The sequence below is a fragment of the Pteropus vampyrus genome, unplaced genomic scaffold (assembly GCF_000151845.1).
Source record: "Pteropus vampyrus isolate Shadow unplaced genomic scaffold, Pvam_2.0 Scaffold119, whole genome shotgun sequence".
Lineage (NCBI taxonomy): Eukaryota > Metazoa > Chordata > Mammalia > Chiroptera > Pteropodidae > Pteropus > Pteropus vampyrus.
The window spans coordinates 512,188-526,860 of record NW_011888900.1 but is presented as its reverse complement, the minus strand read 5'-3'; the positions used below and the strand labels follow the sequence as shown (position 1 = coordinate 526,860).

The 14,673-nt window shown below is 50.4% G+C and overlaps 1 pseudogene; it reads right to left on the bottom strand.

Moving 5' to 3' along the window:
• Positions 1-3,157: 3,157 nt before the first annotated feature.
• Positions 3,158-3,276, bottom strand: LOC111743720 (annotated as a pseudogene).
• Positions 3,277-14,673: the final 11,397 nt, after the last annotated feature.

Genomic DNA, 14,673 nt, shown 5'->3' with positions numbered 1-14,673 from the left:
CCCATCTCCCCACCCATCGCCCCGGCAACCACTGCGGTGCTGTTTTTTTCAATTGGTCGTGCTTTGGCAGAAACTGGACAACCTGCCCTGGGACCCACACTGCCCGGGTCTGCCACATCAGGCAGGAAGGAAGCCCACCTTGCTCTGGCCACGGGCACAGCTTCACGTGAAGAAGGCACACTCTAAGACTTCGCCGAATTCCCTCCTTCGCTTGCATGGCTGATCAAAATCAGACCAGACACTAAAAACTCGCAAATGGCATTTAACACAACGGCAAGTAAGGATTCGAGTGGCAAAACGGAGTCCTCAATAAATAAGTATTTAACGAAAGAGATTTTGCTAATTGACACTCCATAAGCTCCACCCACATACGCACAATTACTCCTGAGCTTAGCTATGCCTGAAACGAAAGGAAAAACCGACACATCGAAATTTTTCTTGCCTTCTGACCATCGCTATTGCTTATACCACACTGTGAAATATTCTTGTATAAAACGGATCCCTTAAAAGGAAAGCGTTATATCAGATACCACATAAAGTACTGTGCTGGATGCCCATCTGGGAGGTAATTTGAGAGATGCCAGACAAGAAGCACACGGTCTCAAATTACTTCCTGCCCGACACTGTTGCCAATGCCTAAAAGATTCATCACTAGTAATTTTGCATCAAAAGCACAGGAAATAATAGTAAGAAGAATAACACCTACTATTCCTTGACTACCACGGGCTAAGTTCTTTAAATGCACGATCCTAAAACCATTCAACAAAGAGAATGGTACTATCAACTCAGTTTGCCATTAGGAACCTGAGATTTGGAGACAATGAGTAGGTAACACAAGGTTATATAGAAAGTAAAGGCTATTAAGATCCGAGTTTTTCTGCTCTTCCAGACGCAATCCCCTGGGAGGACCGACACACGAAGCACCAAACCACACCGAGAATACACTCCGAGGGGTCCACGGATTCTTCCAGAAACGACAGCTCACGCTTTCAGAATCCTCTCTAGTGAAATGGGGATGAAGCAGAAGATGGAGCCAGTGCTTGACCCCTGCCCAGGATTCAGTGCTGGGGAGAGGACCGTGAACACGCGGGGGCTGAAGCCCCACTGTGTGCCAAGGGAGAGGAAACGGCCCCACAGCTGGAGCAAAAAGCCCTAAGAGGAAATGTTCAGGTGCCTGAGCGCAGACGCTGCCAACATCAGCTTAATCTAGGGCGGAGTTTTCATTAAGACAACGTAAGACCCGTGCTTTCTCCCACTGCGTTCAAATTTGTGAGGCATTTCTTCCACTTAGAAATGCTAGCGCATGGAAAAAAAAAAAACAAAACGAATTCAAAGTATTATTTCTCTGAAACGATATTCATGGAATCTAGGAATGGAATTGGAAAACATCACAGAAACATAACGAAGCGTTTCGTAGCTTCCACTCGGGCCTTACAGAATCAAATGTTGTAGATGGGTAAAAGGTACATAAAACCTGTACTTACCTGATGGAACCACTTGCACCGTCTTTTCCCAAGATCCCTGTGGGAAAGTCTCGAGAATGCAGGAGTAGAAGCCAACATCAGCTTCAGAGGCATTATGAAAGGACAGCGTCATGTCATTGAGGGCCATGCTTGAATTTAAAAAGTAAACCCTCTCAGCATAGGGTGTCCTTATGACCATGCCATAAGTAGGGTTGAAAATGGCTATGGACTCTCTCTCGGCCGCGCTGATCTTGAACCACTCCATCTGGGTGAAGGTGCCCACTAATGGGTACACACATTCTAGAGTCATATTCTCGGCAAGTTTCACAGTTGTGTCCCAAAATATCTCTGCACACAGAGCTGAAATATATATACATCATAGTAGTTCAATTAGACGTTACGATGGAAATACCAACAGATCTCTTAAGCTGATTCTAAGTTTTCTAAAACCTAGCCGGATAGTAAAGTGAGATCATGGTAAAGGTTAACAGTTTCTACCTTCGCCTAAAAAGGTTTCTCCTGCTGGTGATTGGCAGTGGCGACTTCCAGTTTTTTCTGAACAAGTGAAAACGGATCTAAGCCAACTGAAGTGCATTATAAATTCTGAACATGTGACACTATAAGACCAAAAAACAGGAGTAAATTTTTTAAACGAAGACATTATCTTTACCTTTGTATACATGAAGAACAGCCAGAAGGAAAATAAGATAATCCATTTCTGGAAAGCACCTTGGAGGCTGGTCGATAAAAAAGACAATTCTTCTAACGTCACGCTCAGAGGCCCAGCACGACACAGGGCCTCCTTCCTCCCAGATGTTATCAGCGGTACCTTCGTTTTCTGAAGTGCAAACACAGGAAAAAGGTCTTAGTTTCAAAGTCAGCTTCGCTCTCTTGTAGGAGGATGTGCAGATCTGCAAAACTTCTCTCTCGGGGAAATAGTCAGCTTACTTTCAAGCTTTCTTTTTCTACAAAGATTCATTCATTGAACACACATTCGCTGAGTGCGTTCTCTGTGCCAAGCTCTAGGCAAGGAGGATGCAACGATACATTAAAAAAAAAAAAAAAATTCTTGCCATCGTGAAACTTACATTCTAGTGGGAGGAGACAAAAAGTCAAACAAAGAAGTGAAAAGTCTGGTGAGTTCCGTGGATGCAGGGGGTGAGGGCGTGAGGAAGCACAGCGGGAAAGCAGGGATGGGGAGCGGGCGTAGTGTTTTCCTTCTGATAGGGAGGCCCAGGAAGTCTTCGCTGAGACGCTCAGATAGGAGCGGAGACTGAGGGGGAAGGGAGGAGCCTGTGGCCCTGGTGGTTTGGAGGCGCCACCGATGAGGACAGCCCCCCCAGGCACGGCCTTCCTTTGCTGACTTCAGGAGCTGGCTTTGGGTGATGAAGTGACCCCTGAAGGCCCTCCAGAAACAAAAGTGTCATGGCTATGGGCATATACGAATTGACCATTATGGTTGATTTTCTTTTTTTTTAATTTTTTATTTTGAAATAATTATAGAGTCACAGGAATTTGCAAAGATAGAACAGAGAGGTCCCATGTACCCTCCATCCGGTGTCCCCCTGATGGTTGCATTTTATATAATTATAGTATAAGATCAAAACGTGATTGATTTCCTAGGTTCATCATTGCTTTCTCCCATCTCCTGTAAAGTAACAGTTCAATTTCTTTTTTTCTCTTTTTTTTTTTAACACCTACAGCACCTGGTCTTCCTACATGGTCTCCCATCCAAGTACTAACCAGGCCCGACCCTGCTGAGCTTCCGAGATCAGACGAGATCGGGCACGCTTACGTTGACATGGCTGTAGACAACAGTTCAGTTTCTTAAGCACTTGTTAGGAACATGTTGCCGTGTCAGTATAGAAGTACAGCATCGCCTCCGTAACGAGAGGAATCGGACAGAAGCATTTGGGCCCGAGGAGACTGTCAACATAAAAGGGAGGTAAAATTTGGACACGAAGGGGACAGGAACTGCTAAAGACAGTCTTGCCGGCTCTGAACCGCCTACGCCATTCCGCCCAAAACAGCACCAGGAAGTGTTCGCTACTTACCTTCAGCATCTGCTGTGGAAACTTTTTCAGGAAACATGAAATCAGGTATAAAATCAATAACGCACTGATAATCAGAACAAAATTATATTGCGTGCACGTAATAATGCATGGTGCCACCTTCAGTTTACGTAGCATTCTACGTTCCCAAACCTTTCACGTGTGGGATATCATTTGCACCTAGAATGGGTTGGCGATGGTCCCACGTTATCTCTGTTTTGTAAGGAATTCAATGACGCGATATGCTGAAACTTTTCCTGAGTCGTGGCCAGTGCCTTGCTTAGGGCCGGGAGATGCAAGCATGAGAAAGACACGGTCTCTGTCCTCGATTTGTGCATAGTGTACTGGGTCAGACAGATTAAAGAAGCGATGTATTAAAATAAAACTTGATAATGCCCATACGAGTCATTCGATCGAGTTTGATGACATTCCAGGGAGAGAACAATTCATTCTGATAGATTTGGGAAAGGTTTCGCAGCTCAAGTACGCCAGGCCCTGGGGCTGCCAACCTGAATGAGACTTTCCAACCAGAAAAGTGGGAAACGGAGATAAAGGGGTGACGACATGGGACGCTACCAGGAAATGATGTGACTACAGTCTAAGGCATGGGGAAGGGACAGAAACGAAGTTGGGTCTGCACCGACAGTGTCCTGAGTGACATACGTCAAGGAGCTCCAGCCTGGCCATCAGCGACCATGGCATCTGGCTTCTATCTGTAACTCAGCACCGCACACAGTTCCTGGGACATGTTGCTATGGCATAAATGGAACTTTTTCAAAGTTGTATCTGGGGCAATCGAGGGGTTGGAGATGGGGATGGAAAGTCACAGATTAGACCCCACGGAGAGATGGGATGAGATCGTGTTTGCCCTTGCAGAATTTCTGACATGATTCCACGAGCCAGTGGAACTCCCGGAGGCTTCGGTGCCGGACGGACATGATCTGATTTAATTCTTAGAAAGATAACTGAACATCAACAGCCATCTCGACTTCCTCGCTCCTAACGGAATCATGACTTTGGGTGTCCACTCCCTCTCCCATACCACAGGAATATGATGACGAATCTAAGCCCCTCCACTGATAACTATGATTAATTTTGGGGTGTGGGTGGTACAGCCAACCGTGAACTGGGTTGACCCGATCCACGCAAAGAAAATTATTTACAATTATGTCAAAGACAGGTCTCTCTCCTCTCTCCACCCCGCCCCCGGAATCTTACTGTATTTGAACAAAAAAAGATGCTGCCCCAATTATCACAGGCAGCCATCTCCAAGGAAATCGGCCTGAGGATGATGACGATGGCAGAGAGGCAGGATTAAACTTTTAAACTTGCGTCTCGGGGGGCATCCTTGAGCCACTGAATGTGCAACTCTAGAGTCTGAGTACATCGTGTGAGGTTATAAATTTTCGGATTTTAGAAGCCGGTTAGGAAAACCAGCTTTTGTTTCCTGCATCCATATGCACCTAACCTAGTACAGCTGCTCCGGCTGCTGCATGGATCCCGGATTGGGAAGAAGCAAACAGGGATGTCAAACTCAGGACACTGTTGCCACAACCTGTTCAAGACAGGCCGGCAGCTTGGACCAGGATGCTGCCCATGGACATGCAGAGAGAGGGCTGCCAAGACACCACCTGTTACCGCAGGGAGATACAACAATGCTAAGCGTCCTTGACCCCGTGCATCCCAGTCAGGGTCCGGTTAGGAAAACAGAGCCCGTGCCCACTGGCTCGACAGAGAGTATTTCATCAGGAAAACTGCTAGCAGAGGTCACGGGAGAGTGGAAAAGCCAACCGGGGTTGGAGACACGATGCGGACAGGGGCACACGAAAGAATCCACGTCGCCCTCACGCTGAGGGGACCTAGGAGGAGCCAGGGCCGTGCACGGTGGCCACGGCGAGACTGAAGCTGGGACCAGCGAGGAAATAGAGCCCGTCCAGCGATGTCAGGAAAGGGCGAGGGAGGCTCCAGCAGAAAGAAAAGGCAAGTGACCGGGGAGAAAACTGATGCTCGAAAGACGCGAATTAGGGCCCGCAGAGGGCGTCTCCGCGAGCCTCGCGCTGGCACCTGCTCCGCGGCGGAAGCTTTTTCTCTCTGAGCTGCGAGCGAGACGCGGCCGCCGCTCGCCACCGACGTTCGTGCTGGGCAGGAAGCGGGGGCCACAGCGACTCAGCAAGAGAAAGGAAACCAGAGGCTTCCGAAGTGCAAGCGGAAAATCGGTCTACGGGTCTGACGCCCCTCTTACCAAAGCTGCGGAAGTGGGGAAAAGCCGATCCCCGAATTCATATGGAATTGCAAAGGGGCCTTGAAAAAGAAAGAAGTGACGCTCCGAGTCACGACTTTATGATCACAGCTAGAAACAAATGTCGCCAGACCTCCACGATATAAAAAAATCGTTACGTGCTTATTAGACAAATGCCGAAACGTGTGTGTACATATCCGTATATATGTACATATAGATGCATGCGTGCATGTGCGTGTGTGCGTGTGTGTGTGCATGTGTGCGCGTGTGTGCATGTGTGTGCGCGTGTGCATGTGTGTGTGCGCGTGTGCATGTGTGTGCGTGTGCGTGTGTGCATGTGTGCATGTGTGTGTATGTGTGCGTGTGTCGTCGCCAGGAAGGGAAAGAGGATAAACCTTGGGTAGAACATGGCACAGGTGCAGGCAGAGAGGGAAGAGACACAAGGGAGAAAGCAGGTGGCCGCTGTGGCACTCTGGCCACGGCCCCTAAAAGAAATGAGACGGAGCTGCATCTTCCACTCACGGCAGCTCCTACACCTGTCTCCTCACTGAACGTCCTCCTCCCAGGAAGCAGGAGGCAGGTGTGTAGGACAAGTCCTGGAAAGGGGCGCCGACTGAAAATAACTTAGCGTAACCCCTTCATTCCCAGAGCATCCAAAGCCAACTGAGCTGAGGCCAGGAGCACAGAGCACGTGCTTCGGAAGCACCTGACATCCAGGGAGGGCACAGACCCCCGTGAAAGGGGACGGGAGACAGACATGTGGCTGAAGACAGAGCTCAGCTGTTACCGCTTTGCTGAGGATGAGCCCTATTTATCACCATCTAACCAAAGACAAATAGAAAGTAGCTTGAGCTATTTTTGTTGTGTAGGCTGCCATCGTTTGCATGATTTATGGAGGGATTTTGGCTTGAGGTTTTTTCTCTAATAGAGCTGTCTGTATAAAAGAGCCTCATCCTCCTGGAAATCATGAATCAAAATATCACTGGGGTGCTCTACTATTGAGCACGTCTCAGCGAACCGCGTTACGTGTGACTTCATCTCACACGTTCACCTCGGACTTCAGGCTCCTAGGTGAGCCGGGCTGGGTGACGACCTCCAGACAGAAGCATCTCCATCCCCCCAGCATCACTGCTTCTGATGTCAGAGCTCTGTTCCGCTCTCCCAGATGCCTCGGCCCTTCCTGAACACGGGGCGGACTCTGCGGGTCACTCGGCTCCCCAAGCCCCCACCCCGCTCATGCTGAGATGTGGCAGAAATGCTCAGGAAACCCCCTCCCCTGCTCTGATTCCTGGGGACACATTGGGACACAAAGGGCCTCCCGCCGAGCCTGTGCTAAACTTTGAGAGCTGACGACTGGGGCCATGAAGCCTTTGGGTATGGAGACTTAGTTCCCTCCCTCTTTCTCAGATGCCGGGGTTTGACTGGCACCTTTGGCTGGATGACCGCTGCCGAGAGGCTCATACTTCCAGCGACATTACAGCCTAGGTTTCTGCTCCCTGCCTCAAAGTGCCTCCTTCAGAGACCTTTTCCAGGGAGGGACATGGGGACCATGACATGCTGGAGCTCTAGCAAGTCAGAGACCTGCCCCAGGAGGTAGCCCACCCCTGAGGGGCCAGAAAAACTCACTTCCACTGAAAGCAGCAGCTTCAGTCTGGGTCGGGCGTGGTCCTCCAGTCATGGCCCCGGGGTCAGCTGCGGCCCATTTGGCACAGGTTTAGCTGGAGCTCAGCCAGGCTCATTTGTTTGCAAATCGTCTGCTACAGTGAGTAGTTGTGACAGAGACCATATGGCTTACAAAACCGAAAATATCGACTATCCGACAGTTGCGTAGGATGATAAATATTTCGATCGCGAATATTTATTGTTTAAGTTCATCCTTGCTCCGTCTTTCTTGAGGTAAGAAAGGTTAACCCTGACACTGACAAAATTAGCTCCTTTTTCTCATTCTCAAGAACCATATGCTCAGACCTACTATAAATACAATTGTCGAAATAGACTAAGAAAAAGGACTTAAGCGACACCCTTTTACCAAACCACACCCATCATTGAACTTACAGGTCTGTAGAACTGAACCACTTGACTAACTACAGCGTTTTCCCTCGGCCCTTTCCCTACTGTATTAACAAACCCCCTCTTCGCACACTATTAATTTTAAAAAGTGTGACCCTGGCCACATCCCACCTTTTTTCTAGAAGGTTACGTACTGACCTTGACAGCTGAGAGTGCTTCTCGCTCTCACTCCTCGGCGTGTGTCCTGGTTAAGGGCTTCCTGTTTGTCGTGGCCTCTTCACCGCACCCCCCGCTCCGTGGCCGGCCCGCTCGTCGTCCCATCGATGGGACGGGGCAGTGGTGGCTGTCGGCAGAGGGCCTGAATTGTCCCAGACTCCTCTGGGCAGGAGCTGAGATGAAGCACGAGTATTTTACGAAGCAGCGTGTTTTCAAAAGGATGAAGACCAGCCAAGAAGTGTACTTGCTTCTGGAAGCATCTTGACCACGTTAGCTACTCACTCACTCCAAACGCAGAGTGCTCTCTCCTTTCTCCCTGAAGGTTTTACAATGTGAAAGGATGGGCTTCTCGTCCTATATTCTCACTCTAGATTGAAACTACACACAAAAAAGTTGAAGTTGGTAACTTGGCCTCTTCTTCCCCATTCGTTTCCGTGCCAATCAAAGCGCTCGATATTCACAAGTCTGTCAAGTGCAGGAAGCTGTCTTATCACTGCCCAAATCTCAGTGTGCTTCGATCCAACTTTCTAGAGACTCTTTATGGTTTTGTGTTTCATCTCCCAGCCTCTGACACAGAAAGCGCACGAATTGGTGTTTCCTACGAGCTGTTCCCCCAAGTTCAGCGGCCCCTGAGTGTTAGAAGCAGCAGTTTCTAAGGTGCCCCAGAGAACAGCAAAGTTGACTTCGTTTATTCTTTCGATTCGCTGGGTAATGGAGGCTGCTGAGGTCAAGTCTGTGCAAACCGCGGACAGACCAGGAAGGAGGGACCCCGTGGGATGGGGGAGAAGGCGCTTGCTGGGGACGAACCCGTCCCGCGCATTCCGCACGGGTCCCAGAAGCGGGCCGGCCTCCTCCGCAGGCCGCTCGTGTGTCCGAAAGTGACAGAGAAGGACAGAGACGCCCTCCCACTGCCCGACCGTTTCTGGAGCGCTCGCTGCGAGACAGGGGTCACTTTCCAGACCCGCGACGTGACCCGTGCCACTCCCTGCCACGCGTCGCCGTCCTCCAGGGAACACCCAGGCCTCGTACTGCCCCGCGGGGCTGCAGGTGACGGGTCGTCGCCGTGTCTTCCCGTCTCGTGTCTGGCAAGTTCGTTCACTTCCGCCCTCCGCTCCAGACTCGCCTCAGGTTTTACAGTCGGAGGAACGGACTCTACAGCACAAGGCCTTTGCCTGTGGGGCTCCTGGACTTCTCGATCCCTTCGTCCCCATCGGCAGGTCTCAGCCCAGACGTCCCTCATCCGGTAGTCCCTCTGTGCCCCTCAAGACTGAGGTAGGTATTCCCCTTGTCAGCTCCCAGAGGACCCCAGATATATCTTCGCTGAAATATGTGTCACGTCCTTTATAATGTCCCATCCCTTTGATACATTTCTTGTTATAGCCTAATAGACCCCTCGAGAGCTAAAGCCCCACCCGCCGGGCCTGGCACTGCGCCTGACGTGTGGGGGGAGTTCGGCTAGTATTTGTGGAAGACGGTGACTCAATGACTTCTGTTCGTGAGGTGTCACCACATGGGCTCCAGACACTGATTACAATCTGAGTCCGTCCTGTGCCCGATGTGTGGTTTTTCCTTTTCCTCGTCTCTCTGTTTCTCGAAAGAGGCCTCGACCCCAAAGGCATACTAATTTTGCAGGACAGAAAAAGTTGGGTAGAAAAACTTGTCAACTTTCTCTTTTATTTTAGAAAATCAACAACTACATGCAAGGCACAATTCAGGAGAGCACTATGGACGAAGAGGTAAATACAGGTTGAAATACGGGCATAGAGCCGAGGAGGGTCCGTCTAGTCTGAGGAGGAGAAATAATACAGAAAAGCTGAGCAGAAGAAGCCACGCCTGACCGAAGGCCAGACGCAGGAGGCAGGACGGGCGATGGGTCAACTCTGTCTCAAAACGACGCAACAGGCCCCAAAATGACCGCAAACGCCGGCTGAAAAAGTCACAGTCTGCCGGGTGATTCACAGCACACGTGCCTCGGAGGCTGCTGTGATGGCGGATGCTGACCACGTCCAGGGGGTCGGGGCCTGAGATTTGCTTAGCCTACTCCCTGACTCACAAAACTCAGATTTATGTAGGTATTTCTCCCAAATTACTCGTTTGTAAGCACCGCCTACTTCAGCATCCGCCGGCAAACGCACACACACCCCGTCATCGTCACCATCATCATCCCCATTGTCACTCATATGCCAGAATAAAATCAGTGCTGTTATTAAGGAAGGAAGAATGGAGATGGCGTTTATGGTTTCTCTGTAGGGCCTCCCGCATCTGGTTTCTTCAGCTTCTTCTTGGGGTCTCCTGCGGACTTGCAATAGAAAGAACTCGACAGTTAGCTTTGCGTCCCCTCTCGCAGGCTCACGGGCCTCGGACGTCTCGGTCCCTGGAAAGCAACACTGTTCTCCCCAGTGCAAAGCTACCTGAGGTTACTCAGCACATGAGGGGACTGTCGAAAGCCCACATGATCAGTAATGAATCCCACAGCAAACAACAAAACCTCCAGAGAGCAGGTGTCCTGATGTGCCGACCGGGAGACAAATGGAGGTGAAGACAAGGAAAATTAGGGGGCGGGCACAGGGAAGATCACCTGCCCCTCCGAGACGGACAGAAGCCCTCCGTCCAGCGTTTGTTAGCGACTCCAGTTCGGGGCCTTTTCGACAGTTTAAGAGCAAAACCTCTTTAACACTGCCATTTGTGGACAGAATCGGGAAACGCAGCAGACACCATCACGTCACCGGAGGGCGCGTCTCCCCAGCCTCCTCCTGCCTCTTCCCCCCTGAGGTCGCCAGGGCACCAACTCGCTGTTCTCACAAACGGGGCGTGAAGAAGAAAGCACGCGTTTATCCTGTCTTTCCTGTACCACTGGCATTTCAGGGTGACCTAAGTTTCTCTTTATGGAAAACTTCAGCGAAGTGGTCAAACCAGTAATAGGTACTTTTTTTTAAATCGCTATTTTGCAACTCCTATTACAAATCATAGATTGAGACAATTGTGAGTAGATGCTAAAGGCAGCAGGTGAAAGTTATTGGGGAAGTAAATAATGAAAGAGACGGGTGACTGACAGTACCAGAGTCCTCTGGTCAACCTCGACCGCTCCAGACGGCCCCACAGACAGCCGGCGATGCGGGCGGATGAGAACAGCACCTCCAGGACGTTCTCTCGCCGCGTGGCTGGACCTGCTCCCCGCCCGGCCTCTGGAAGGACGTGGCAGCCCATGCGGAATTCAGGGTACACAGGAACCAGTTCAACGGAGGGAGGCATCTCGCCCTGCCAGGTACTACAACGGATTCTAAACTACCATGTAAAGTGCTCGTCCTGTAAGAGTCGAGAGTTCAGAAGCAGACGGGGAGCCTTCCAGATTTTCGGGGGCAGAGATCTGCACAGGGCTGCATGAAGAAATCGCTCAGTGCTTCGCCCCCAAGCGGCCCCTGGCGTCCAGGACACGGTGGCTGGATGCGGCTCGGGCCACCTCCGGGGAACCAAGGTCGGGCCTTGTTGCACCCACGCTCTCCTCACGGCTTCTGAATTCCAGCAACGTGTAAAGCAAAAGCCTTCCTCACAGATACGCAGCCGGACGGGCTGGTCCTCCGGACAACACAAGTGGCCCCGTGGCATCGGAGTTCCGTCTTCCCGCAAAGTGAGTCGGTGAAACAGGTAAGCGGGTCTGTGGGGGAAGCTCAGCTGCCCAAGAAGAGACACACACACACACACACACACACACACACACACTCACTCACTAAGATACATATGTATTAAGATATACAGAGACACATATAAAAGTAACATCTATTAAGATACATACATGATACATTTGTGCGTGTGAGTGTGTATTAAATACCAAAGCTAGGGAAATCATGATAGTTTCTCCTCTATAAAAACTAAAAACTCCGGCATGGCAAACATTATACACTAACAAAGCAAAAAAAAGGCAGAAGAATCAGGACAGGAATATAGGAAAGTTATGAGACAGAAGCATCATGTTTTCTAAATGTAAAGTGTTTAAATATCAAAAAAAAAAAAAAACAAACAAACCACAAATATCTCCATAGAAAAACAAGCAATGGACGTGAAGCATCAGTTCACCAAAGAAGAGCTGAGCAATGCACACGAAACACCAGACGTGCTGTGTCCTGTGATCCAGCGAGGCGCCTCGAGATATTTGCCCTAAGGCAAAACGAGTTCAGCAAATTCAGCAAAGACGTGTGTTTAAAAATGTGTTTATTACGGCTGTATTTTTATTAATAAAAATTGGATGCCATCTTTATTCCTGTCTCTAGGGCACGAGTTAAATTAATTGTGGCAAAATCCACGGGATGAATTATTCTGCTGCTCTTCAGTGGTTGTGCAGATCTATATTTAGATTTTTCCAACTCTCATCTTTCCGTAAAAATAAGACCATGAATGAGCCTTCTGGAAAGCGCTATCTGGGGCAGGAGCCCACGTCCGACTTCTCCCGTGGCTGTGACGATGCCGGGGCCCAGCCGGCTGCCGAGGACGCCCCTGTCCCCTGTCCTCTTCCTCCTCCCTGTTCGCAACCTTCCCTCGCCCGATGCTCTCAAGGTTTCAAGGACATAAATACTTGCACAAAAGACTTCAGGGCCCCTGAGGTCCGGCGCCGAGCCGGGGGAAGCAGGAAGAGCCTCTGTGGGAATGTGCTCGAGCTGACCCCAGGAAGCGGGGACAGCCACACTCAGCAGAGGGACAGACGTCTTCTATCTCCTCCCGCAGCCGTCCGCCGACAGCACACTCCTTTCCCCTCCATGTGGCCTGTGACTCTGTTAACGTTCCCTCTGCCTCTGGTTAGGGAGTGACACAGTGACATTACCCCCTCAGCGAAAGAAAGTGGGCTTCGCGGAGACTCAAGCTCATCTTGGACTAGCTGCGGGGCGTTCGGTCCCGGCACTTGGGCACTTGACGGCTGAGGCAGGTGGAGCCCCCAGGCCGGCAGACCGCACCCCCGTATTCCCCAGGGCCAAGCGCACCCGCCCTCTGCAGGGCAGGCCCCGAACTTTGGAGACCTGATGCTCTGAAAAGCTTATTAGCCTCTCGAACTCTCAATGCGGCTGCATTCCACATGGCTTGAAGGCATTTTTACCTTCCAAAAACGAGATTCTCGAGAGAGATTTTTATTGCGAATTTCTGAATGATTGTTGTCGTGGTAATTGTTCCCCTGCTTTGCTGGTGTCCGGGACTGGTTCGTCCACAGTGGGTTCAGGCAGCTTACACCCAAGCTGTTTAGTTACCGTTTGTATCACGGTCTCTGTCCCCATCATTGTCACCATGGTGGGGAGGCCTGGATAAAGGGGGTTTCCTGCTTCGGCCACACACATGCCCCATCTTCCCGGAATTTGCGTTGGGAACAAACACAGCCCTTCTCTGTGGCTCCCAGAGTGGCCAATTCACTCTCAAAGTGTCTTGCTTTAGGTGACAAAATCTATGGTCACCCTAAAAGCTGCCCTATTTGGCTGTGGGTTGGAAGTCGCATGTCCTAGGAAACCCTTCTCTCCTGGACAGGCCGGGACAGTTGGTCACCATTGATACGGCAGGGACCGAGCTCAGCTGGGTATGGGGACAGCCTGCCCCTCCTGGGCAGCTCACCGGGGGGGCTGCGGTGCCTCTCCTGCCCAGCCCTCAGTCGGGGTCACCGTGTCCGGCAGAAGCTCCTCCCGGTGCTGGCCCTCCAGGAGGTAAGACGAGAGTCTGGAGCTGCCTCTGCTTAGTGCATGTGGCCTCTTTGAAAGGTTGCAACCCTGTCCCAAAGGCCACCGGGTCCTGTGGAGGGCAATACAGTCAGTCCTTCTGACCTCTCACCTCAGGGCAATGGGAGGCCCCCCACTTCCCGTATCTGACGATACAGATCATCTCACTTGATCCTTCAGCTATAAAAACACCACAGGTGACAACTACTGGGTGGTTACTATGTGCGTGACGCTTCTCTAAGGCTTTACTTGTTCCATTCATAAAACCTTTTAAAAATCGTAGAGCATAGGAATTGTTTCTAGTCTCACGCTACGTTTGAGTAAACTGAGGCACCAAGCGGTTCAATGCCTTACACAATATTCCCCAGACCTATTAGGTAGCAAAACCAGGATTTGAACCCAGGTATGTGACTCTTCACCTCAACACCTCACTGCCCACCCACGGGAGTCAGATTTTTCCCTCCACTCAACAGATAATGAAATGAGCCCTCGGCATTAGGAAACCTGCCTAAAGTTCTACGTGTCAGAGCCACCAAGCCATACAGCCTTTCTCTGCGATTCTCCCAGGTCAGAAATTTTCACTGGGAAAATTATTTCCTACGGCAACGTTTCCCCAGGTGCATCTTCCAATTACCACAGACACTGTGGAAAATGTAGATAAACTGGGTTGGGAAACTTTATTCCCCATTTGGAAATACAGAAATTACTCAACGCGGACTATTAAAAGCTCTGACAAGTACAGCAGCAAAGGAGCCTATTGAACTTAGCTGAACCCACTATTTCTCACACTAGTTTGACGGCGAAATTACGTCTTTACGTGTCCTCGACTAGCACATGTCCCAGGACGTACTTTGGAGAATGCTGGGCAGCAGATTCAAATCTCGACACCTCGGCAGGATGAACGGCGTCCAGATTGGAAAGGGAGAAATAGGGCTGTCGCTAACGTCAGGTAACATAATCGTCTGAGTAGCAAACTCAAGACACGTGCGAAGCCTTCTAGAACT